This window comes from Drosophila novamexicana, unplaced genomic scaffold (genome assembly GCF_003285875.2).
Source record: "Drosophila novamexicana strain 15010-1031.04,08,12 unplaced genomic scaffold, DnovRS2.1 tig00000462-arrow-pilon, whole genome shotgun sequence".
Lineage (NCBI taxonomy): Eukaryota > Metazoa > Arthropoda > Insecta > Diptera > Drosophilidae > Drosophila > Drosophila novamexicana.
In genome coordinates, this window is record NW_020824806.1 from 5,067,180 (window position 1) to 5,092,847 (window position 25,668).

Sequence of the window (25,668 nt, forward strand, 5' to 3'; positions counted from 1 at the left end):
AACGTGGCGAGTGCGGCGCGGCAAGTGCCAAATTGAAACCGGTTCGACCGACATTTCAAATACGTGAATACGCGCCGGACTACAATTCAATTATACAACTGACGGCAGCAGAGGAGAAGGGGGAGCGGGGGCAAAGCGGTACGCCAAACCTTGCTTAGCCAGGCCAAGACGCCAGCCAGGCCAGACAACGACTAGAGATTCACTTGCGGTTTTTTTTTTTGTTTTTGGCATAGTTTCACATACCGAAAAAACGTTGCAGCTGAGCTGAGGGAGGACTGCGAGGGGGTCGGAGGGGGGGGGGGGGGGGGGGGGGGGGCGGTAAGTTGCCGGACACAGCGTGCGCAGCGAAAATGAAAGTGCACAGCGCAAGAATTTGGAAGCGTTTTTTTGATGATGACGGAAATGCTTTCTTGGCTTTGATAACAAGCGCAGCGACTCTCCGCTTCCACACACACACGCTTCGCACTATGTGTAGACACAGGTAGGGGGGGGGGGGGGGAATGGTGTGTTGCACCTTAAAGGCATTGCGTATGTCTAAGGTATTATTGATTTGGCTTTCGTTTGACGTCGTTTCGTTTCGTTTTCGTTTTTGTTTTTGTTTTAGTTTTCAGTTAATCTTGACCCGACGTTACAAAACGTGACCGCCGTGCAGAGAGCTGGCGCGGCCAGGTGCCAGGTGTGTGCACCCCTCCCCCCCTCCCCCTCCCTGCCCCTTAGGCTAATAAATGTCTTAGCAAAAGACGACACGAGTCTATATTTACGACAATAGCAGCACGACGCGACGGACACCAAAAATAAATTTGAATAATTAAATTACATTACTTGATTTTTCTTTTCTTTCGTTTTTCCTTTCTTTGCGTTTCTTTTCTTGTCATTTTCCTGTTGCCGCTGCTTTTCTTTGCCTTATCATTAGCTGCGCTTTTGTTCGCCTAATTTGCTCTGCTTTAGTTTTGTGTGTGTTTTTTAATGCCTAAATTTAGATAATCCAAGCCAGAGACAGTTATATAATCTACGAAGAAAAAAAAGCGATTCTCTAATTGTGGGCGCACACACACACGCGCACACACACACACACACACACACACACACACACACACATACTTCATAGAATCCATAATTAAAACTCTTTTGTTTAGCACTGTGCGAAAATTTAGTTGCAGCTATTAATGAGCTTAACTAAAATATCAATTAGAAAGTTGTTTTTCATTTATGAAAACTTGGAAAGAAAAACAAGTAAGAGGTTCTAGTCGGGAGCTCCCGACTAGGGGATACCCTGAACCCTCTTCTTCCAACATCAAATGCATACATACATATATTCTATTTTAGAAGCTTTATGTCAAGTTTGGTGACTCTAGCTCTTTTTATTTACCAAAATTGCCCAAAAAACAGGATATCGATTGCGATTTTTATCGATTGCTTGGAAACGGAGTAAGTTATCGATTATCGGAAACAAACCCGATCTGCGCGGGAACTAGGAGCAGCTACATCTAAAATTTCAAGTCTCTAGCTCTTATAGGTTCTGAGATCCTTGCGTTCATACATACGGACAGACCGACGGACAGACAGACGGACATGGCTAGATCGACTCGGCTATTGATGCTGATCAAGAATATATATACTTTATGGGGTCGAAGATGCTTCCTTCTGCCTGTTACATACATTTCGATTTTGCACAAATACAATATACCCATATACCCATTTTTAATGGGTTCAGGGTATAAAAAACAACTATGTCTTTCGAGAATAGATGTCTATCAAAGCAGGTTGCTTGTTTCTAAAGAAAATTTGGCATCCGTCAGATACAAAGACAGAAAACAGACAGACAGATTCTAAGCAAATACAGGCCGTGCAAATTGTGGGCCGCATTTGTGCAAATATTTTGAAATATTATTATGATCAGACTTGAATTCTCTTGTTCTTTTCAAACAATTATGTGTGTGCTTCTATTGTGTTCGCTTTCAGTTGAGGTTTATTTTTTGTTTTTTGTATACATTACCAGAGCAACAGCTGAATTTGCAGTGTCTAACGTATGTATTTACCTGAAAATGAAAACAAAATCGAGATAAGTTAAATGTGCGCATTCCAGAGCATTTTTTTTTTTTTTTTGTATCTCTAAAGAACAAAAAGCACTCAAATGGAAAATGTTTGACAGTGGGATAGGCCCAGAATAGTTGTGCAACAGTAATGCGATATGCTGTTTACAGTTTTGTTTTTTGTTGCGCTTGAAATTCCCAACAGGTTAGGCCTAGCTGATGAAGATGCGCTTATAATTCGCAACTGGTTAAGGCTTTGTCTAAGCCTTGCTAATGATTCATCTTCATTTATTCTTTTACTTTTTTGTTCTTATTCACTTTCGCCTCCTCTCAATTTGACTTTTTCTTTTCTCTCTTACACAGCATCTCTCTTTATCTTATGTCCCTCTCGCATTTATCTTTCTCATTTTCTACTATTTACAGTTTCATTGCGCTTGAAATTCCCAACCTGTTATGACTTCGTCTAAGCCTAGCTGTTAATGATGCGTCTTTAATTCCCAACTTGTTCCCACTATTTCCTTTCTTACTCTCGCTTACTTTCTCACTTGCACGCTCTCTCTACTTATGAATCTCTCTTCATTTGACTCTTTCTGTCTATCGTACTGTACCTCTCTGCTCTGTCCCTCTCCTCTACTTATTATTCTTTCTCTCTCTCTTTTTCTTTCTTTCATAATCTATTTCATTTCTCTCTATCTCTCTCTCTTTCTCACTCCCCCTCATTCTTAAATGTTTTTCTGCCTTTTCCGTTTAATCTCTAGCACAATTTCTAGTGCTTTCGTAAGTTCTCTACTCTTACTCCTTATCTTAAACTCTCTCCCTCACCCTCTCTTGCAATCCACCAAATAAACTCAGCTGTCTTTGTACTTTTTATTGCTCAAATTATACTAAATATTGATGTTTTAATTATTATTTGGTTTTGTTTTTTTGTACCAAGTGCGGGCAAACGGCAAACAGCTGTTGTCTACACCAGAGACAAAGAGGTTTCGGTTTCTGTTTCAATTCTTGTTTAAAGCTGTTGCTTGCAAGCCAACTTTTGGTATTGAAGCTAAGAAAACAATTTGCTAATGGCGAAATAAACATTTGCAGTTGTTATGGCCTATGCATTAGCCTGATTAGATTGCGACTAGTTGGCAACAATAATTATCACGATCACGTTTATAATTACAAAGTGAGGGAGCTCGAATGTTTAACAGCAACTGCAATTTCGGTTAGTTTAGGCATATAGCCAAGCAATTATATGTCAAGTTTACGTTAGTTACATTAACTCAGTCGAGCTAGTCAGCCAGTCAGCCAGTCGGTTAGTCAGTTAGTTAGTTGGTTTTAGTTTCAGGAAGTAATTGATAGCAGTCCGCGAACATTTGCAACACGAAATCATTTATCAATTTTAATAACAATTCACAGGCAGATGACGCCGATATTCGCATGACAATCGACAATAATAATTATAATGCTCAAGACTGAACAATTCAAATGAAAAGCTTCTCCAGCTGTGAGTTTGGGTCATTTTGTAGCTCTTATTGCAGATTGTATGTTCAAATTTTTAGCTCATATTTAAGAGATTTGTGAGAATTTATAAGAAAAACTATCCACAGCAAGCCGAAGACTTAATACCCGCACAGATATTTGCCGTTTTGGTAGATATGTGAGGAGAATGCAGCTGGTTTGATGAAAATATCTTGGAAATGGGAATGTTCTGCTAGTTTTTGGGAAAATGTTTCTATGGCAGATATATGATATAGTAGTCCGATCCGGTTAAGTCCGACATACGCACTGCCTGCAACAGAAAGTCGGGCCTATGTTTCAGGACAATAGCTTTGAAACTGAGAGACTTGTTCGCAAAGGAACAGACAGACGGACAGACGAACTGACGGACTTGGCTATATCAACTGTTGAGGCCGATCTAGAGTATATATACTCAAATGTCATCAAAGTTGACTCCTTCACTTCATGACAAAGTTATAACAAACCCTAGAAGGGCATACAACAAAATAGACTTTGCAGACTGTCAGAGCTATGCTTACATGTACAATACGTATTTGTATCTTAAAAGCGATCACACGTTGTGCACAGCTACAGATACTCATCTGTCATTTCATAGCTGTAATTACGAGTTACATGATTTTGCGTCAAGTCACGCCATAAAACAATGAGAAACAAACTCATAACAGGACAGAATAGAACTGAACACAACACAACACACAACAACAACAGAACAGAATAAATAACCCATCAAAATCAAATCAAAGCCAAAACGTGCAATACGCAATTAAGCTTTAGATACAACAAAAAAAAAAAAACAAAAAAAAAACAAACTGTGAGACAGAGCAAAATAAATAAATACTAAAAAGTTTACGCCATATATAATCGTTTAATTGAATTCAGTTGATAGGCAAATGAATAAACCTTTCAAATGCAAAAAGAAAAAACAATAGTTTAGGCTAAGCACGTGTCGCACTCTTTAATGTCATGCAAAGTGAAGCACAAAAGAGATACGAATACATTTGTACATATCCTGTTAGTTAAACATATATTATCTTAATATATTCACGGAGATTTGCAGCAGCCAAAGACAGCTCTGGCCCTCATAGAGTCGGTGCTTGAACCACTTGCGAATTATAAGCGAATTTCGTAGCATTAGTTTATGCATGGCTTGAACGGATTGTATCTAGGGAAATTCGAAGTAACAAAGCTACACATTTAATCAGCTGCAGAAATGAAGACAATGGTTATAAACATATCATTAAGTCCACGCTTAAACTACTTGCGAATTATAAACGAATTTCGTTTGGACAGCTTTTACATGGCCTGAGATGATTTTATGCATCCTAGGATATTTAATATAACATTAGCTGCATATATAATCAACCAGACAGAAAATGACAATGCTACTGCGTTATCTTTTTATAACTTTAAGCTTAAACCAAATGCGAATTATAAACGAATTTCGTGTAAAAAAGCTTTGGTATGACTTAAACTGAGTTTATAGCTTCTAAGGATCAGCTGCAGATGTAAAGCCAAAGTTAATGCGTTACCTTTGATTAAGTTCACACTTTAACCACTTGCGAATTATAACAAAAACTATGTAAATAAAATGCCAAAATGAAGTCAGCTTCGAGCTGATAACACTTTTAAAGTTCATTAATGCACATTTTAGCCACATATCACTTTCTTTCCTTTAGAAAAAAATGGGTACACGCCAGCTCAGCAGAAATGTAGTGCAATATAGTACACAAAAACTGAAAAACTGAAGAACTGTCAGCTGTATTCCGAAAAAAAACCGAACAGTTGTTTCAACAATACACACAGAGAGAGAGCAAGGGAAAGAGAGAGAGAGAGGGAGAGAGAGAGAGAGAGAGAGAGAGAGAGTGTGTGGTGCTAGATTCAGTTATAAAAAATGATATATTTATAAGCAATATTTTGAGCTGTGAAAAGAATAAAATAAAAGAATACAAAAATGGCAAAAAATATTGAGTGCAAGAGTCGATGTATCAGAAACATATATCTAGATCTGGTATGATATAAATATATATGACACAAATATGCATCTTTTAGCTTCTATTCTTCCTGCGCCAAATATAATTGAGTTACAAGCGCCCACGCACACAATTGGCTGGCCCGTGGTATATGGCCTCTATAGATCTATAAATATAACTATGAAAATGCGCAGGCTATAAATATGTATGTCTATACGAGATGTGTGTGTGTGTGTGTGTGTGTGTGTGTGTGTTGCAGGTGACTAATGCCTGAAAATCTGGGGATTGCCGCTGCCAACACACGTGCCCCTCTGTGTGATTTATGCATTTAAGTGGCTTTGAAATTTCTGAGATTGAGTTAAGTGATTTTCCACAGAGCTTGGCTTCAATTTTATTTACTTATTTTGTTGGTAAATTGATGGCGCGATTTGTATAAATTGTTTAAATTTCATTTATTATTTAATTTATTTTGTTTTTTTTTTTTTTTTTTTTGTAGCTTTTTTGAATATTATTTTGCAGCTTGTCAGCGCAAAATGTCAAGACGAGACGTGAGTTTAATGCACCCGGGGCCGTAAAGAAAAAGACGGCGTGCGTACGAGCTGGGCGTAGGTGCGAGAGAGCTGCAGCTAGACGGCAACAGCTTTCAAATGTAAATTGTATATAAGGCCGTAAAGTGCGGGCATAAGCAATTTAATACCTATATAGCTATTGAGATACTTTAGACTATATAAAGAAGAGGCAGACGCTTATCAACATCAATCACAGCCCAAGGGTTCATTAGACCAGGCGGCGGAGCACGTGCAAATGCCTCCTGCGGCAGGGTAGGGTCCATTAATGGGGCATACGCTACACTTAATCATATACTATATATATTTATATATACGATTTTCATTCAGCAAAGACTTGGCTAATCAGCTTGTCAGCTGCGGGTCAAAAGTTTTGGAATTGACGTGTTTGAATTTACGATTAAGCTCTGCTCCGGTTGGATTTTACAATTCGGCATTACAAAATTTGCTTTATTCGAATTCTCTTTCATTTATTAGCATAATAATTTCGACAATGTACACTCCTCCCTAGGCTAGGCTAGGGTAACATTTAACTCCGCGCCCCCCTTTCGTAACTCGTTTTGTAATTTCACTTTCTTCGACGTGCGGACTCGAGTCTGTTGGCTACGTGCCATTAAAAATTGGCTATGGCCATCAAACTTTATAACGAGCATTATGTAATCGACCTGCCGACAGTGCAGACAATAAGTAACTGCATCGAATTATATGACCAAAGGTAAGAGCACAAAAAACTGAATAGTATAGCCGAAAGGTTGGTTTTGTGAGCTTAAAGCAAAGATTTTGTAGGGCAAAATACAAGAAATTCTATTGAAAAGCAAGGCTGCACTCTATAATTCTCAAGCAGTTTTAGCAGCTAAAAAGCTTTCGCAAAAGCTCGCCAAATAGCAAAGCTCTCCTCGACACTATCTCCCGCATCTTTTGAGTAATATCTAGCCTAATGAGGCAACTGTGACTATTCGTTTTTTAATCGTGCAGCGGAAAATAAAACACAATCAACATAAATCACATTTCAATGTACTCTATTTTTGATGATGCTTCCGTTTATGTGGGCTATAATTAGAATCCAACAGCATAAAAGGCACAAACAAATTGAAAACGAAACGAAATCGAAATTGAATTAATTAAAAAGAGTAGAAATAAAAAAAAACTATTTCAACAGCACTCGAGACAAAAAAGAAGAAGCTGAAGATATTACGTAATCCAAAAAAGAGTCAAAAAAAAGGGTAACAAATAAATTTGTAGTTGGGAAAATAAGTAAAAGAAATATTTGCGCATTCTGAAGTGTAACAAAATGTCGAAAAGACAACCCACGTATTTTTTTTTTTGGATACCCTTGCAGAGGGTATTACGATTTTGTCATGCCGTGTGTAACATCTTCGCAGCCATAAGGTATTCCGATTTCCAAGAGATTCTCTTCAAACGCAGCCTTGACGAGCTTCACGATTCGCACATTTCTGTAAGGGTATTAAGGCTATTCGGCTTGCCGTGAATAGCCTTACTTTCTCGTTTATCGCGCTTGTTGTCAGCTCTTGAGCGGTTTTTAATTGGTACTCCTCGGACTCCCAGCTTTGGTTTTGGTGCTAGGCAAATATGTGGGCAGCTCTCAGCCATAAACTTAATCAGCTTAAAGCCAGCCACATGTGCTGGAAGTCAGTCGAGCGCGTTAGCTACAGCTCTGCCCACACACACACACACACACACAAACACACACAGACAGAGAGCAGCACTCACAGCGTATTAAAAATAGAAATTCAATTTCAATTATAGTTCTGCGGCTTAAGGCACTTAACCGAGCCGCGAGATGTACTCAAGTGCATCAAACATCAGAAACACGAGACGGAGAGCGTGTTCCGGTTTCGCTATAGTCAGGTATTGCTTTACTTTCAGCTCAGAGGAGCTTGATGTATGATGTTCGACACATTACGCATACGCCATGTGCGACAAATGTCGCATAAATTGCAGCCGACTCTCAATTGTTGGCGCTGTTTCACTTTTGAGCCTAGTTGCCTAGGAAATTTGCGCTCTATAGCAAATGTCGTAGAAGACATGATATGATTGAGTATATAAGCTTGTGAGTTATGTTCAAATGAGTTTGCTGCGCATTGAGTCATAAAATACTCTGCTTATTACTCAATGAAAGACAACTGAATAATGGAATTGTGGGCAATTGGCTTTGATGCTAGGACTTCGTGTGGAATAGAATATTTCCCAGTTAGACGAGCTGACGCGCATTTGGGAAGCTTCAAATTGCGGAAGGCCCTAGTTGAAGCTCAAGATACATTTATATCTATCTTTTTGTCGACTTTTAGCAGAGTGAGAATATCTTAAGCTAGTCGATGGTATATATCCTAATTTATGTGCCCTTTCTTTAGTCGAGTCTAGGTTCTAATTTGTCTGAGACGAAAGGCACCCCATAGCCAGATCTGTTGGGCAGCTTTTTTGAAGACCTCCTCCTCGTCAGCTCCTTAGCAGCTTCCTTGCCAGGATGTTAGAATGATTGTAAAGTTCAAATAGGTAGCTCGCTTTGTCTCTGCACCTTAAAGGTTTTTTCCCAATAAATCACTCGGTTTCAGATATTTGTCGCAAAGTCTTGACCTGGCTAAGTTTGTTTAAGCGTTTATTCTACAGCACAAAAGTTTCAATTATTTCAACTAATTTCCTTACTTTTCTACTTTAAGCCAACCTTTATAAAATGACCTAATTTAACAGCAGAACTAGTTGCAGATTTTATGCTAACGTAGGCTGCTTTTAAATTAACCGTTCAATTAGTTTTGCCAATTTCTACCGAGTTGTTCACACTTTATATGCCATATAACTAATATATTTACTATGAAATACACATATACCAAAGTGTAATATACATTATGTACCCAAAACAAAACAAGTAAGAGGTTCTAGTCGGGAGCTCCCGACTAGGGAATACCCTGAACCCTCTTCTTCCAACATCAAATGCATATATATATTCTATTTTAGAAGCTATATGTCAAGTTTGGTGACTCTGGTTCTTATTATTTACCAAAATTGCCCAAAAAACAGGATATCGATATTTATCGATTGCTTGGAAACGGAGTAAGTTATCGATTATCGGAAACAAACCCGATCTGCGCGGGAACTAGGAGCAGCTACATCTAAAATTTCAAGTCTCTAGCTCTTATAGGTTCTGAGATCCTTGCGTTCATACATACGGACAGACGGACGGACAGACAGACGGACATGGCTAGATCGACTCGGCTATTTATGCTGATCAAGAATATATATACTTTATGGGGTCGGAGATGCTTCCTTCTGCCTGTTACATACATTTCGATTTTGCACAAATACAATATACCCTTATACCCATTTTTAATGGGTTCAGGGTATATAAAAAAGTCTCATTATTTTACAGCCCAACAAACCCGCTGAAAGTTCATTCAACGCGTCGCGTTTTTTGACTTCATTTGCTCAGTTTTTATTTTATTTATTTTTGTATTTTTGTTTTTCGTGGACTTTGCTACGGTTTGCTCGTTGCGCTTTAGTTGGTCTCTGTGTCAGTCGAACTTTAAGAAATGCCAGCCATATATACATATATAAATGTGTGTGTGTGTGTGTGTGTGTGTGTGTGCAGAATGCTTGCCACACACACACACAGCTGCAACGGGCGCAACTGCAACCGAAGCTGCGCTTCGTTTGATTTCTACCAAAGTGAAAGGAGTTTTTGTTTTAGCAAACATTTATTTCCAGTTTTTTTTTTCCTTTTTAATGCATTTATAAAATTATTTATTGTTATTATTATTTCTTGTTTTTTTTTTTTTTTTTTTGCTAAATAATTGGCTTTAAAAATGTTTTGCAAAGTTAAATCATTTTTTTTTGGTGTGCGCAACTTCCTGGAGTTACAAGCAAAACGTGCCGCCCAATTTGTAGATCAATCGAATTGGGCTTTGTGCTTTGGGCCAAACGGTGGGCGTTTGCCTAGTGAAAGGTAAAAAAAAACAACAAAAAATGGATCTCAAGAAGCTGCAGCAAAAGCAGCAAAGCTTCGATTGAGCGCAATTGTTTTGCGTGGACGACAACGCCACAAACAAGACAAGAATATAATATTTAATTATTATTTAATCTATTGTTGTTGTTTTTTTTTTTTAATTTTGTGAATATTGCAGCCAGCTGTGGGCGAGGTTGTTGGCATTGCGTGTCATTGCGGGTCACATGATGCACATGCAAGGCGCATGTTCAACCTTTTGCGATAACACGCGACAACAACAACAACAACAAGAAGAGCAACAGCTGCTGGTGAAAATGAACGGCCAATGAACAACGCTTTTCACTTAGCAAACAAACAAACAAACAAACATACAAACAACAATTGCAAATGCCCAGCCCCAAAAGCAGCTTCAAACCAAAAACCAAAAACTCAGCCGCAAATTTGCTGCTGTTGCAGTTTGTTGTTGTTGCAGTTGCAATTGTTGCAGTTGCAGTTGTTGTTGTTGCTGTTGCAGTTGCTGCTGCTGCATTTGTTGCAGCTAAGGCAATTGAATGCCTCGCGAGCAGCAGAAAAAATGTATATGCACATGCACACACAACAGTCTGTACCCGAGTGTGTGTGTGTGTGTGTGTGTCTGTGTGTGTTACAATGCCCCCAAGTCATGCACATGCACATGCCAAACCATTGCGCCACAATCAACAACAATAAGCACCTGATCGTAGCTAAAAGTGCAACTGCAACTGGCAACAGCTCGTGAGATTTAGACAAGAGTTTGTGGCATTTTGTTGTTGTTTATATATATAACACACATATTTCTATATATACCAAAAGGTGCCTATTACAGTTAGACTTTGATATTGCTCGGCTTTCATTAAAGCCAGCGCCCTAGCCACATCTACAAATCGAAAGCTTGCTAAAAAATACAAACATCAAGTATACGCATATTAAAGATCTGGAGCTAAGCATTCGGCAGCCTGTCTTTCACAGCACAGAAAAATGAAAAACTTTTCTAACTTTGTTTGTTGCTATGCTAAGCATATAAGAATTGACAACAAATTGCTTTTCTCAACAAACTTTAAACAGTTCTTAATGACTTTTCTGTTGCTTGTTTTCTTCTTGGGTTTTTGTTCTTTTTAAGTCTCTGGCGTTGTTTTACTTTCTGCTTTCGTTATATAATTATATTTGTTCCTTGGAACGTATTTTGTAAATTCCCTAAAATTTAACTCATATTTTAGTATTATAGTTTTCCGATATATTTTACTCATATTAATTACTATAAACTCGCATCATTTTTATCAATAAGTATAAGATTAAGATTAAGATTTCTTCAAATTGCATTTCAAATCTCTTTTGATACTTTTTCAAGATATTTTGCCAAGAAAGATCAAGATATTAAATATTTACACAATATTTTTTTTAAAAATATTTAAAATTTTTAGCTTTTTTTTTTCAAATTTTACTTTTACAATAGTTTCATAAATTCGAAAGTATGTCAAATCAAAATTTAATAGATAAACTGACACTAAAACATGTTTAGCTAAAACTAGTCTCAAGGAACTCGGGAACTATAAATGCCAGATTAAACAAATTTGTTATGTGGGCTCTGAGAATGTGATTCTTTATGTATACGTTAGTTCTCAAGTGTTCGAACACTGGGTTTCTATAATAATCACAAACAGCCTCAATGAACTTGGCTAATATTTAGAGTCTAGAGTCGAATTATCCGAAATCTAAACACATTTTGCACTCAATATCGAAATCCATGAGAATGAGAATAAGAACTAGACTCAAATATTTGAATAAATTGTATAATAACTTATTTGATCTATCGATAGGAATAATCGGAGTTCAGCCGATCAGCTATCGATAAGTTATCGATAACACTTGGCTGGCTTATCGATAACAATTAGCAGCATTTTTGGCGCTGGACTCTGGCATTTGCATTTGCGCCTCTTTTGTTGTTAACATCAAGAAAGTGAAAACTTTGGAAATGCGCTTTTCCTCACAGTTAATGTTATTGCGGTTGTTGGGGCCAAAAAATTTCACAGCAGCCGCAAAAGCAAACAAACAAAAGAAACTGCGTTTTTGCGCTTGTTAAATTGAGTTTAAGTTTTAGTTTCTGCTGCTGCCTTTGCAAAATATTAACAAATGCTAATAACGCGATCGTTAAGTGGTTTTACTTACGAGTGCAGAATTGAATAACATTCACAAATGATTCATTTTGATTCAAATGATGGCTTACCTGCAAATAGAAGACAAAATATGCAAACGAGGCGTCAGTACAAATGCTTTTAAAATAATTCAAATTACGTTCTAAATCAAGCGCAACAAGTGCAGATTTTCAAAAACAATTCAGCATGCCGAATAGTGTATGCTCTTAGAGATATGTATTTGTGTTTAATATGCGAGATATGAGATATTGTATATTAACAATTGGGTAATTGAATCCTAGTCAAAGAGCTTAAGGTCAGTTTTTAGAATAATAAAATGTATTTGAATAGCATGAGAGCTATAGAATATAGCATTCCGATTCTTAACCTATGACAGCTTTATAATAATACTCTCTTCGCTTGAAGCGCAATTTCAGCCACATAGCTTAAACGAAAATGCTATAGAATATCAACTCCAATAAAGACAACTTCTATAACTAAACTATAATATCCCTTTCTGCTTAGAGTATGTTAAAAAGGCGTCATAAAGTGTCTCCAAAGACGAGCGTCATTCAAACTCATGTAAAAGTCAAATTGACAACGAAAACAAAAGGCACAAGAAAACAAGAGAAAACAAGCAAAGTGTTCTTAAAACAGAAAATGCCCGACTTGGGTATACCCTGCAGCTGCTTCTAGCAACAGCTAGGCGTGGGATAGGGAGAGGTAACTAGAAAACGAAAGACGCTTGATTTGTATATACTATTCTAGAAACTAAATGTAAGCTTTGCTGACTCTTGCTCTTAAGACCCAGAAGATTTCCTTGTAAAAGGGAGTTAGGTATCGATTTTTATCGATTGTTTGCAAACGGGCCAAGTTATCGATTAACTGAAACAAACTCGTATTGGCACTAGGAGAATCTATGTTCAGGTCTCTAGTTCTTATAGGTTCCGAGATCCTTGGGTTTATACAGACAGACAAACAAACGGATAGATAGACGAACAGGTAGATGTTGCTGATCACGAATATATATACTTTATGGGCTTGGAGATGCTTCCTTCTGGCTGTTACACACATTTGCACAAAACCCATCTACCCCATTAGACATGTTCAATGTGTTCAGAGTATGAGAAAAACAACTAACACAAGTGGAAAATTAAAATAAAATAAATTACGCACCGTCTAAATGTGAAATGGTATTTAAAAATATACACAACAACAACAACAACAAAAGACAACAATAATAACAAGAAGAAGAACAAAACAACAATACGCAGAGGTTAAAATAAAATCTTGAGCTCTTGACAACCGTCCAAATGAATTCGCGATTCAGAAAGTTGCGGCGGGAGGCGACGTGGGCCGCGACGAGTAAACAAAATTTGAATAAAAATTCGCGAATTTGTTGCTGTTTTTGTTATTTTTGTTGTTGTTAATGTATTCAAGGCAAACGTGCCAAAAAAAAAGCTGCCTTAAATTCATTTTGATTTTGTTTTCGTTCTTTTTATTTTTTTTTGTAAAACAAATACAATATTTTGTTCGCGCCAAACTATGCACAAGTTCTTGTTTTGGTCCACACTCGAATTCAGTTTAATTTAACAAGTTGTGCTCTACTCTAGTTAAAATTAAAAACAATACAAATATAAACAATTATTTATAAATATGTTTTGTTTAAACAGTTGCTGCAGCTGTTTCCCTTTCTCTTGAGGCCCACTTTTCGGGCTGCTCGCAACTATTCTCATATGATAATACACAATAAGAATTTAGGTGCGATTCATAACTGGAACAAACCGCAAAGTTTGCTGTTGTTCGCGATCAAAACAGCTGTCAGCTTCAACTATAGATAGTACCTGGTAACCCCAAAAACAGTCCCATTGAACTCGGCCCCTATAAGAGCCAGACTCCGTTTACTTGGTATGCAGGCTTTTTAAGTGTAGCTCTATAAATATACTTAAGGTCGTGCAGGTTCTGGCACTTTATAACCATCCCAACTAAAAATATCCTCAAGAAACTCGGCTACTATAAGAGCCAGACCTGGATAACTTGGTATATAAGCTTTTGAAGGGTAGTTCCTTAAATATTCTTAAGTTCATGCAAGTTCTGGCACTTTATAACCATCCCAACCAACTTAAAATATCCTCAAGAAACTCGGCTACTATAAGAGCCAGACCTGGATAACTTGGTATATAAGCTTTTGAAGGGTAGTTCCTTAAATATTCTTAAGTTCGTGCAAGTTCTGGCACTTTATAACCATCCCAACTAAAAATATCCCCAAGAAACTTGGGCACTATAATAGCCAGAGTCAAAAAATTTGGACAGATTAGTTCTCGAACATTCTGGATTTGGGTTCCCCAAGTAACCCAAAGTAATTTAAGCTGAAGAAAATACATTTTTAGCATATAACATTTTGTTCCATTCCTTCAAACATAAACGTAATACGCATTCAACATAGATATCCATTTGAATAAGAATCAGTCTAAATAATTTTAAAGCTAATTTAACAGTCGTTTATTTGTTTGTGTTTAATTAAGCATTTTATCTAGTTAATAGAGCGCTCTAGATTATATCTTATATTGCCCCAAAAAGCACTTTGGGGCTAGTTATTTTGGTTTTCATACAGTTTTGTTTGTGTACAAACTCATTTATTTATAATAATTTCTGTTTATTTTCTGACGGTTGTTTTATTTGCACAACGCAGCACGAAAATAGCCAAAAAAAGAAGAAGAAAAAGAGTGCCTAAATAAATATTGAAAGCTGCCCTTAGCTCGCTGACAGCAACAGATACAAATGTATCTGCAAGTGAGTCGTTGTTGTAGATATTTTTGTTGTAGCTGCATCTCGCGCCTGAGTCGCCTTCTGGGTCATTGCTGCTTCTCTTAACCCCCTGTCTGTCTTCCTTTCCCTCTCTCTGCACCTTCTTCTCTCGCTCTGCCCCTTCCTCTCGCTCTTCATGTATCTCAGCACAGCCTTGTGGCTCGCGCGTCTTTGTCTGCAGCTCTTTTGACCATTTTGCTGCTTGTCGTGTTTGAGTCTTAATTAAATTAGCATTTGGCTGGCTTTTCATTGTGCTCTTGTCCTTAACCGACGCTTTGGCTTCTGCATACGAAAAGCAACAACAACAAGAGCGATAAACTGCGCCCATTTTTAATTAGAACGCAGCCAACAACAATGCAAATTCGCTGACGTTCAGCGAAGTTCGACATCGTCGTATAATGTAATCAAAGTCAAATCGCGCCACAGCCGACTGCATATAGCCAGCCAGTGCATAAGTATCTATGTATCTAAGTATCTAAGTATCTATGTATCTGTGTATCTGTGTATCTGTGTATCTAGCAGTACGTGTGCTGAGCTCAAAGCTATTTAGCTATTTAGTTTGTGCATGAAATACCCGACGGACAACGCACTTGGCGACCTTCGCCGTGTACGCCGCGGCATACGTAGCTCAAGGTTAACAATCAATAACAACAACAACAACAACAACAACAACAACAACAACAACAACAACAAGCAGCAGCAGCAGCAACAAAGATAAAAGCGCATTAACTAGAGCAAGCGCCGCCCGCCTGCACCGATATTCGGCTTTGGGTTGCATTCTAAAAAGCTCAACTCTGTGCTCCAAATCCGGGAAGTCGGCATGAAAACTGATGCCCTTCAATGAGAAAAACTTCTTAATAATGCAAGCGAGAGGGAACGTATATACGGATATGCAATGCCCTTGCAGAGAGTTGCCCTTGGCAGAAATGGAAGATGGACCTTTCTAAAAAGATAGACTTTAAGCTGAGAGACAAGTTCGCATAGAAACGGGCAGAGGGAGAGAGGGAGAGAGGGACTTGGCTATATCAACTCGTCTGTTACAGGCTGATTTAGAATATATATGCTTTCTATATGCCTTACACACTTTATGACAAAGTTATAGCACGCTCTACAAGGACATAGAACCGTTTAGCATAGTTTGAGAATATATTTTTACAGACATAAGTAAGAAAGAAGTCTAAGCAAAATTATAAAAAATGTTCACTTGTCACGCGAAATAAAATAACAATTTTCCGGCAAATATATTTTTTATAAAATTATTCCAACGCATTCGCTTGACTAATTATGCTTCCCCTTTGATTTCCTCATGTGCAATTTCAGTGCAATTGAAATGCATTATTAAAAAATGCGACGCTTTTTATGGCCCTTTTTACACAGATGCTTAGCATAACTCGCACTGGAGAAAGGCTTCCTATAAACCAAGTTTTTGTTGTTGTTTTTTTGTTTTTTAAATAGTTGCCCAACCCCAAAAAGTCAGCTTGCAGCTTGCATTGTTTTGTTGTTGTTGTTTGTGGCACTTGTCTGACGACTTTAGGACAAAAACTTAATTGCACATTGCAACGAAAAATAACAACAAACACTTTGCGTGCGATTTTGTTCGTGACAGAAGAAAAATCTCTTGAAAAATAAACAAAAATTGCTCGCTTTAATGACACATACACGCACACACACACACACACACACGTGGCACACACCCCATTTTTAATAATTCTTTGGCCAGCTTCAGTTTCAGTTTCAGGCCCCAATTGAATTCCAACTGTGTCTCAGCTGCAGATCTCTATTATGCAAGATCTATTATAATCTATTATAACTGAAACAGCCTGCAATTATATTTACTCAACTCGCCCCCCATCATCATCATCATCATCATCATCATCATCATCATCATCATCATCATCATCGTCGTCGTCATATTTACATATGTAGATATTTGGTGTATTATCAGCGCGGCCCACTCTAGTTCGCCCCCTCGCAGCCGTGCGCATCTATTTGCATACATTTTGTTTCGGGTTTGTTTTCGGTTTACCCATTTACCCATTTTACTATCTGGTAAACGCTTGTTTAGACCCCACAACTAATTTGACACAATTACTTATCGGCTAAATGCAAATGATATGTATTTTGCAGTAAGCGGGGGTTTTCTTTTAATTTGGATGTATGCCAAGGTATTTTGTACTCTGTGCTTAAACAAGTTGTGAATTATAAGCTAAAATTCGGTTAAATGGCAAGCTCATGTTGTTTCGAGCGTATTTCTTTGAGTTGTTTACTTTAAATATCAATATTTGGTAAATACTATATTTGCTTCAAGCAATTTAGGTTATGCATAGACTAAGTGCAATGCCTTGCTTAAACAAGTTGTGAATTATAAGCTAAAAATTGGTTTAAATGGCAGTCTTTGAGCCATTTACTTTAAATGCAATAATTTGGCTCATTCTATATTCACTTTAAGCAATTTATTATACACAACATATACTCAGTGCATTCCTATGCTAAAACCAGTTGCGAAATATAGGCCAAAATTGGTTTAAATGAAAACTATAATTACCTAAAACTATAATTACCTAAATCATGTATTGCTGTATTATTTTGCTAAATACTTTTTTGTGCTTAGTTTATTTGCTCGACACGCCTCTTTCTTCGATATTCTAATGTGTGTGTGTGTGTTTTCTACGTAAGTCTCTGTTTTTTTTTTTTTGGTGTATGCCAATACAGTGCGTAGGCCATTTACCTATCGCATATCCAGATGTAAGTCTAAAAAGCGCCCCAGGCTAGAGTTAAAAGATTATTTATTTGCCATGTGCCAAGAGCTTAGACAACAACAATAACAACAACAAGAGGAGCACGAAGCACAGTTGTTGCTGTATGACTTTGAATGGGGTCAGAAGCCAACAAACATCTCACTAACGGCGCGTGTGCCACACGAGAACACACACACACACACGCACACATTCATCAAAGTTAACAGGTAGATGCTGGCGCAGCGATTGGCTAATTTGAAAAGCAGGTTATTAACCTCATCGGTCGGCACATAAAACAAATACAAAATAAGATAAATATCAGGTAGTAGCTCTCATATGGATCCATCAATCGATAAGCCATATACATACAACTAAATACATCTATTTAAACAATTTGCATTGTGTGCGCCTTCAAAGAAAGGGCCACAGCTGTTGAGTTTCTTAAGAATCCTCCCGCTCCCTCTCCACTCTGATAGATAAGTAAGCCCCATCCCGTCGCGCCCTAACTTGTTTATAAAGTCAGTCTAAATGGTCTGTTGACTGTAATATGCATGTTTGCACGACGTTCGCTCCAAATAAACTCAATATTGTTTGTCTTGTTTCTTCTTATTCGTAACTTGTGGCAACAACAACACACTGCGCAAATAATTGCATTCCACAACTATGCAACATGCTTGTGGACAATCGATATTATCATCAATTGATAGTCGAGCAGAAAGAAAAAAAAATAAGAAAAGAAAAGAAAAGAAGGCAAACACAATAAATTGTTTACATAATCGTTGTCAGTAAAACGAATCTTGTGTAAAGTGCACTGAGAAATAAAACTCGAAGCTTATGATATAGCAGAGCATATTTCCCGGCTTTGCCCGAGCCAAGTTCTTTGATTTGATTCAATCAATCAATCGGAACAAACATTCCAATTAATATATTAATAGTATTGTAGCTAAGCATATATTAAATATATCAGAACCCAGAACTCAAGTAGGTTTGCGCAAAAAGAGCTGAAAATGAATTCTGCGAGTCATCAATCAGTCAATCAATCAGTAGAAACATTTTAATCATTTAAAATTATATTATTATATTATTGTAGCTAAACTCAAAAAGAAATTAGAGCCCTTAACTCAAGCAGAGTTTATTAAAAAAGAGGAAAGCCCCAAAAAAAAAATTGAGCCAATTTCTTTGTTCATCAATCGATCAATCAGTCAGCAGAAATAGAATTGAATAATTAAAGATAAATAATTGAAGATAATAATTGAATATATTATTGTAGATTACTTAAAGCAGAGCTCGAATTTCTACAAGATTCGACCAAAACTAACTGAAAAATGCAAATGTTTCCTAATTCAATCAATCAATCAATCAGTCAGAACAAACATGTTAATAATTAAAGATAAAGCCTAAACTCTAGTAGATAAAATGATAATTAGCTAAAAATGAAACTGTTTTTCTTGTTCGTCAATCAGTCAATCAATCAGAAGACATGATTGAATACGCAAAAAGAATTATATAAATATATTAATGTAACATGTCTACTGGCTTTTGGGAGTTTTCAACATGTATATCTTAAGCAATCAAAATTATATTCGATATAACTAAAAACCTATTTCGATTCTTAAGCTGAATTGGAGCACAATAACAAATATTTGAATATATTTATATATATATACATTTGATTGATAGTCCAATTGGACTGTGTTTGGCAACGTGCGTTGCCTACAGAAAAATACAGCGAATAGAATAGGTGCAATAATTGTGCCAAGTGTTATACACACACACACACACATACACACACATAGACAGACAGACAGATATATATATAGCAATGCAATGCAATGTAATGTAATGTAATGTAATGTAATTAGTGAGGGTTTGCAGCGTCAAAATGTAATTTGCGCTTGTGAAATGTGTTCGTGTCTGGGCCTGGGCCTGGGCCTGGGTGTCACACGTGACCCGAGCAGCACACCCCACAGCACAGAGTACACCCCATTCCCGCCCACCTGAGAGACACCCCGCAAAGCACGTAAGGCTGCCAAATGCAAAAACTGACCAAGTCATTAGGTTTCACTGCGCGCTGCGCTAACGAACCCGGATATACATATATATCTCTATATATATATATACATATATGCACATATGCCCATATAGTCCATATGTTATATACATATATGTGTATAAATTAGGCATGTACATATATTTGTATGGCACGCATATTTGTATCGCATTGGCATATCAATTTCGTATATTGAATTTGAATTTGAATTCGAATTCGAATTGAAGTGGAAATTGAAATTGAAATTGAAATTCAATTCGATTGCATTTGAAATGTGTCTCGATTTGCGTGATTGAAAAAAAAAGTCAGAACTTTAATGCTTTTATTTGTCTCTATTTTTTTTGTTTTTTAATTTTTTTTGAGCCTCTAAATTGAGCAAAATTCTTGGCACTTAATGAGCCACAACAAGAGCAGCAAAATGTCATCAACAAGCATGGCCAAAGTGACAATGCTCGAAGAGCAAATACCCTGTACTCGTGTGCGAATGTCAATCAGGTCGTTTAACTCACGTAAATTGCGTTTCGAAATCGATATTTATCGATACGTGGCAGTTATATGCGAAAGGATATATATATATATTTTTTTTTTTCTTTTTTTGTATATATATATATACAGATACATCGATTTTTCTTCTCTTTTTTCTATGGCCCCCTAAATGAAAATCAATATATAATATATTTAATCTAAATCGAAATGGAACTTAGTTTTTGCAAGATGCACTTTATTCTATATATGATGTACTTATTTTTCACATCGATTTTTATCGATTTTGTGGAAAGGAGGATTTTATTGAAATCATGGAATACGAAATATAACTTAAGTTATCTTAACGTTACATTTTAAATCAATATTTATCAATCTTAAATTTAGATTTTAAATCGATATTTATCGCTATTATGGTAAGACAGGAATGGGAAAGGAAGGGAAAGGAAGGGAAAGGAAATGAGTTCCCTTAACTTTAGATTTTCAATCGATATTTATCGATCTTATGGAAAGAAAGGAAGAGGAAGGGATGTGATAACTTTAGATCGACATTTATCGATTTTATAAAAGGAATGGACTATAGTTTGTTTTTTTTTTTTTTTGCGAACTTACATAACATATTTTAATCACAGTCAAGGAACTCATGCTAACTAAAAACTATTAACTAGCGCAAGCAACAAGCATTTATATGTCGTATATGCCCCCTGCTGCCAATCATATGTACGTATGTATATACCCCTTTCTAAGCATTCTTAATGGGTGCGGGGTGTATAACAACAACAAAAATACAAACAACATTTTTAACGAGCTACGCATCGGGAAAACTTTTCAGCGCCATATGCTACAGCTGTGTATGTGTATGTGCGTGTGCGTGTGCGTGTGTGTGTGTGTGGGTGTGGCTGTGGCTGCCACTTGTGGGTGGCTGTGTATGTGTGTGGTCGGGGGTGTGGGGTTTGGGCCGTGTCTTGTGGGCGTGACATTTACCTTTGCATTGCTGTACGTTGCGACTGCGGCGCTGGCAGCGGTAGCGGTGGCACTGGCAGCGGCAGCGGTGGCAGCGGCAGCTGCTGACGTTGAGGCAGATGAGTCGAGCCAATTTTCCGGTTTCATTTAACAAATCTGTTGTGCGCGGCAGAAACCGCACAAAAATGTTGCACAAAGAAAGAGTTACAAATATTTCAAGTGCGCACTTTAGTTGGGGCGCGGAACGTTGCGGGGCGGCGCTGTGACAACTTTTTAATTGCACTTGCACTCACTAAATTGCTCTTCTTCTAGCTGCTTCTACCTGATGCTCTTCTTCTTCTTCTTCTTGTTGTTGTTGTTGTCTAGATTTTTGCACTGCACACACACACACAAAGACAAATAGTATAACACGCGAAATGACACGAAACTCTGCGCGCTTTTATTTTCCTTATTTTCCTTTCGAAATACTCTTTTTTTTCGCTTTATTACTTAAACGGTTTTTGGCACACACGCACACAGCTGCACTTTAGCGAGAAGCGGCCTCTGGCGGCTCAACATATGTTAGATTTAACGGCAGTCGATAGAGAGCAGCTTCTGTTGCAGTTGTTGTTGCTGTTGCTTTAGCAAACATATGTTTGACCAGCCAGGCACGTAGGCAACTCTTGAAGGGTCGCCGTGACGAAAGCAATGGTGAGAGTGAGAGCGAGAGTGAGTTTGGTGAGAGCGAACGAGAGTTTATGCAAACAGGAGTAGGCGGCAGAAGGCGTGAGTATGTAGTTACGTTGTAACGGTAACGATGTAGGCAAAGGCTATGTTCTAGAATGTTCTCGACTCGATTTGAGCTGCTTGTTCTTTCTTTCGTCTGTTTGTTTGTGGCCTCCGCTGAACGAACTTCGCACACACTGCGTATTTATGTAGATGGGGTCGTCTGTTTTTTTTGCACAAATTTCGCTGCTGGAGCTATCGATCTTGTTTGTATTGATTGCTGTTGCTCTTCTGCTCTCTCTCTCTCTACAAATACAACATATGCTTGTTTGTATGTATGCGTAAATCTCACTCTGTTTTTTCTAGCTATCTATTATAAATTCTTCTCTTTTATTTATTTTTTTGCTTTTTTTTTTATTTTTGTGTTTGTGCGGCTCCGCTGTGGACTTGTTGGGGCTTTCGTGCGCGGTCACTCTCGTTGAACGACTGAATTCAACGGCAATCGTTGGTGGCATGAAACTTGACTACGCGGTAACCAAGCAAACGGCAATTGAGTGAAAACGCAGCAGCAGCAGCGGCAGTAGCAGCGGCAGCGGCCGCAATGGACGCGGCCGCAACAGCAAATCTCTCAAAAGCACAAGCGCGACTCTTAAATTGAGTGAAAAGCACAACAAAAAAGAAACAAAACAACAACAACAACAACAAAACTTGTCAAGCATTGCGGTTGCCGCTGTCGCTGCCGCTGCTGCTGCTGCTGCTGCTGCTGCTGCTGTTGCTGCTGCTGCGGCTGATCCCATTCGAAAGTTTAATTATATTTGCGCCACCGACACTAGTTGCTATGCTGCGGGCTGTTGCTGCTATTGTTGTTGCTGTTGTTGTTGTCGTTGCTATTTGTATTTTCGAAACCGGCAAGGCGCACAACAACAACAACAACAGCATCATCCACAGCAGCGACGGCGGCGTCGCTGCGTTCGATCAGCAGCAAAGAAGCAACAACTTGTACGCGCTCATTGTTATGGTGCTCACTGTGTCTGTGTCTGTGTCGGTGTGTGTTTGTGTGCGAGTTGGTATTGGTGCGTTTGCCAGCAGCAGCAGCAGCAGAATTACGTCAGAAATGCTCACACACACATACACACACAAGCAAACGCGCGCTGTTAGCAGCGACAAGCCGCAAAGCTTTGCACTAAAAGTTTTCTTATACGAATTTCGTGCGCCGTTCTTTTTTTCAATTCATGCGCGACCCAAAGCGACGCGACCCAAACACTCACACACACACACACGCACACACATACACTTGCCTTAGTTAGACGCTCACTAAAAGCTGCACCGGCAACGTCGACGGCGACGGCAAAAACCAACAAAAAAACAAGAAAAAAAAAGCGAGCGAAAACAAAAATTAAATTAATTAGAAATAAATATTGTGCACACGCACGCACACAAGCAAGCGCACCACAGCTGCGCATGTATGTATGCGTGTGTGTGTGTGTGTGTATGTCTGTGTGCGTAATTAATGCAATTCAATTTAAAGCGTATTGAAATGGCAGCCACAAAAACAACAACAACAAAAACAGCTCGACGCAAAAGCTAAGCGCAAAAAGCAACTGTAAAAATTGCAAATGAAACATTTGTTGATTTGTTTCTTTTTCTCTCGATTTTTGTTTTTTTTTTTTTTTTGCGTTTTTGTCTTGTTATTTTTTCGTTTTTGTGTTGGTTTTGTACACTTTTGTCGCCTGCACCAAAAAGCGGCGTTGTTGTTGTTGCTGTACGTTATTTTTGGCATTGTTTATTTGCATAGATTGCAATAAGTTAACTGTATATTTATTTATATTTTACAAGGCATCCAAATTGCTTTTCATTTAAACGAAAAAAAAAAAACCCAAAAGAAAATCGCGTATACGCAGCGTGCACAACGCTGCTTCAAGTGCGCACACACACACACACGCACACACGCACACAGACAAGAGCTAACACCTCGTGTTAGTTAAACAAATTTTTGACAGGCACTTGGCTACTTGAGGCATTCCGAAAAAGAAGAAGAAGACAACGAAAATTGTGTGTGCTGCACTAAAATATATTAAGGGTATGCCCGCTAGCTAATTAACAAATGTTAGTTAAAGAAGTGCAAATATTAAAAAAAAAAAAAAATGATAATAAATAAATTTACTTTTTATTTATAAATATTTTTAAATATTTTTAAATGTAGCTCAGTTAAAGAGGGAACACCCTGCTTATTTGAAGCTTAACATTTACTTGATATTCTTTTTATTTTATTTATTTTTTTGCTTTAATCAAAAGTTGTTTTTAATTATTTTCCATGGCAATCGTCTATTAATTTAGTTAAATTCGTATATTTTCGGTGACATTGACTAATTTATCCAACTCGCTCATTTAATATAATTAAAGCCATAGCTATATAAATATAGATTGTTGTAGTCAATGCTTCGAGAATGTCTATAATCGAAAAGTCAAAGTCAATGGCAATGGAAAATACAAATATTTCATAAAATTCCAAACAAATTCTATGGCTTGGCTCGAAGACGTTAAGACATAATGTTTGTAATTATTGTGCATGTGTGTGTGCTTGCGTGTGTGTGTGTGTGTGTTGTTCTAGCAGCTAATTTTCAATTTCTGATTGACTGAACTGATTGATTGATTGATTGATTGATTGGCTGGTTCATTGGAAAAGTAAGTAAATCAGCCAATTTCTGATAAACTTATTTTAGATGTCTTATTTTTTATATACCCTGTACCCGTTGAAAATGTGTTAAACGGGTATATTGTTTCTGTGCAAGTGTATGTAACAGGCAGAAGGGAGCACCTCTCACCTTATATTAAGTATATAGTATATATATTCTTGATCAGCATTGATCGACGCGTCGATCTAGCCAAGGATCTCAGCACCTCGAAAAGCTAGAGACTTGAAATTTTGGAACATGGGTTTACCTAGAGTTTCTTTCCGACAAACGATAACTTGTCCAGTTTCCAAGTAATCGATAAAAATCGATATCGAAATGAGCAAATCTATTAATTGTAATATTATTTGCAACAAATTTCAATTTCTATTAACGCTATTTTCACATTAAAAGTTATATATTAATAAAATATATAAATTTCTGATTTTTTTTTTTTGTTGTAATTTTACATTAACTTAACAATCAATAAATACAAATAAAACGTTGTACGTTAATGGAGAAAAGTGTTCAGGGCTTGTTTCGAGTTCTGTTTATTTGTTTCTTTGCTTCGTCTATAACAAAAGAAACCCAAACAAATTCTTATCGATATTGATTGTAAAAGGTGTAAGAATGTCAGTTTATCAACAATTCTGAACATAAATAAAGCAGTTAACGATTCTGTGGGCTCAGCTACAAGTTTTTAAGAGTTTCTTTATAGAGAGAGAGAGAGAGGGAGGGAGGGAGGGAGGGAGAGGGAGAGAAAGTAGAAGAAAACTCAAGTGTTTAAAAGTCTAGATGAATTATATATAGGCGTATATACTTATATATATATATATATATATATATATAGACAGCAGATGTTGTAGCTAATGTTGCTATCAGCTCAACAAAACAGGATGCATTTCTCGGTTATATTTATGAGGTGGGGGAGCTCTGCTTATCGAAAATTTGTGGCCCGACGCCCTTGACAACAACAGCAGTGTGTGTGAGTGTGTGCGGGTGTGTGTGTGTGTTTGTTGCTAGGTTTATCTTTACTAAAATTATGGCTAATTGCAATTAGACGGCCTGC

General features: G+C 37.5%; 1 protein-coding gene across 2 annotated transcripts in view; it reads right to left on the reverse strand.

The window, feature by feature from the left end:
- Positions 1 to 25,668, reverse strand: part of LOC115760577 (terminal nucleotidyltransferase 5C) — a 69,892-nt gene that overhangs the window by 10,878 nt on the left and 33,346 nt on the right. The window contains exon 1 of one of the 2 annotated variants that reach the window (XM_030701996.1): positions 21,244 to 21,261. The exons of the other annotated variant lie outside the window; for it this stretch is intronic. The gene's annotated coding sequence lies outside the window, so the exon portion shown is untranslated. Of the gene's footprint in view, positions 1 to 21,243; positions 21,262 to 25,668 lie in introns of those variants that run through there. 2 annotated transcript variants of the gene reach the window in all.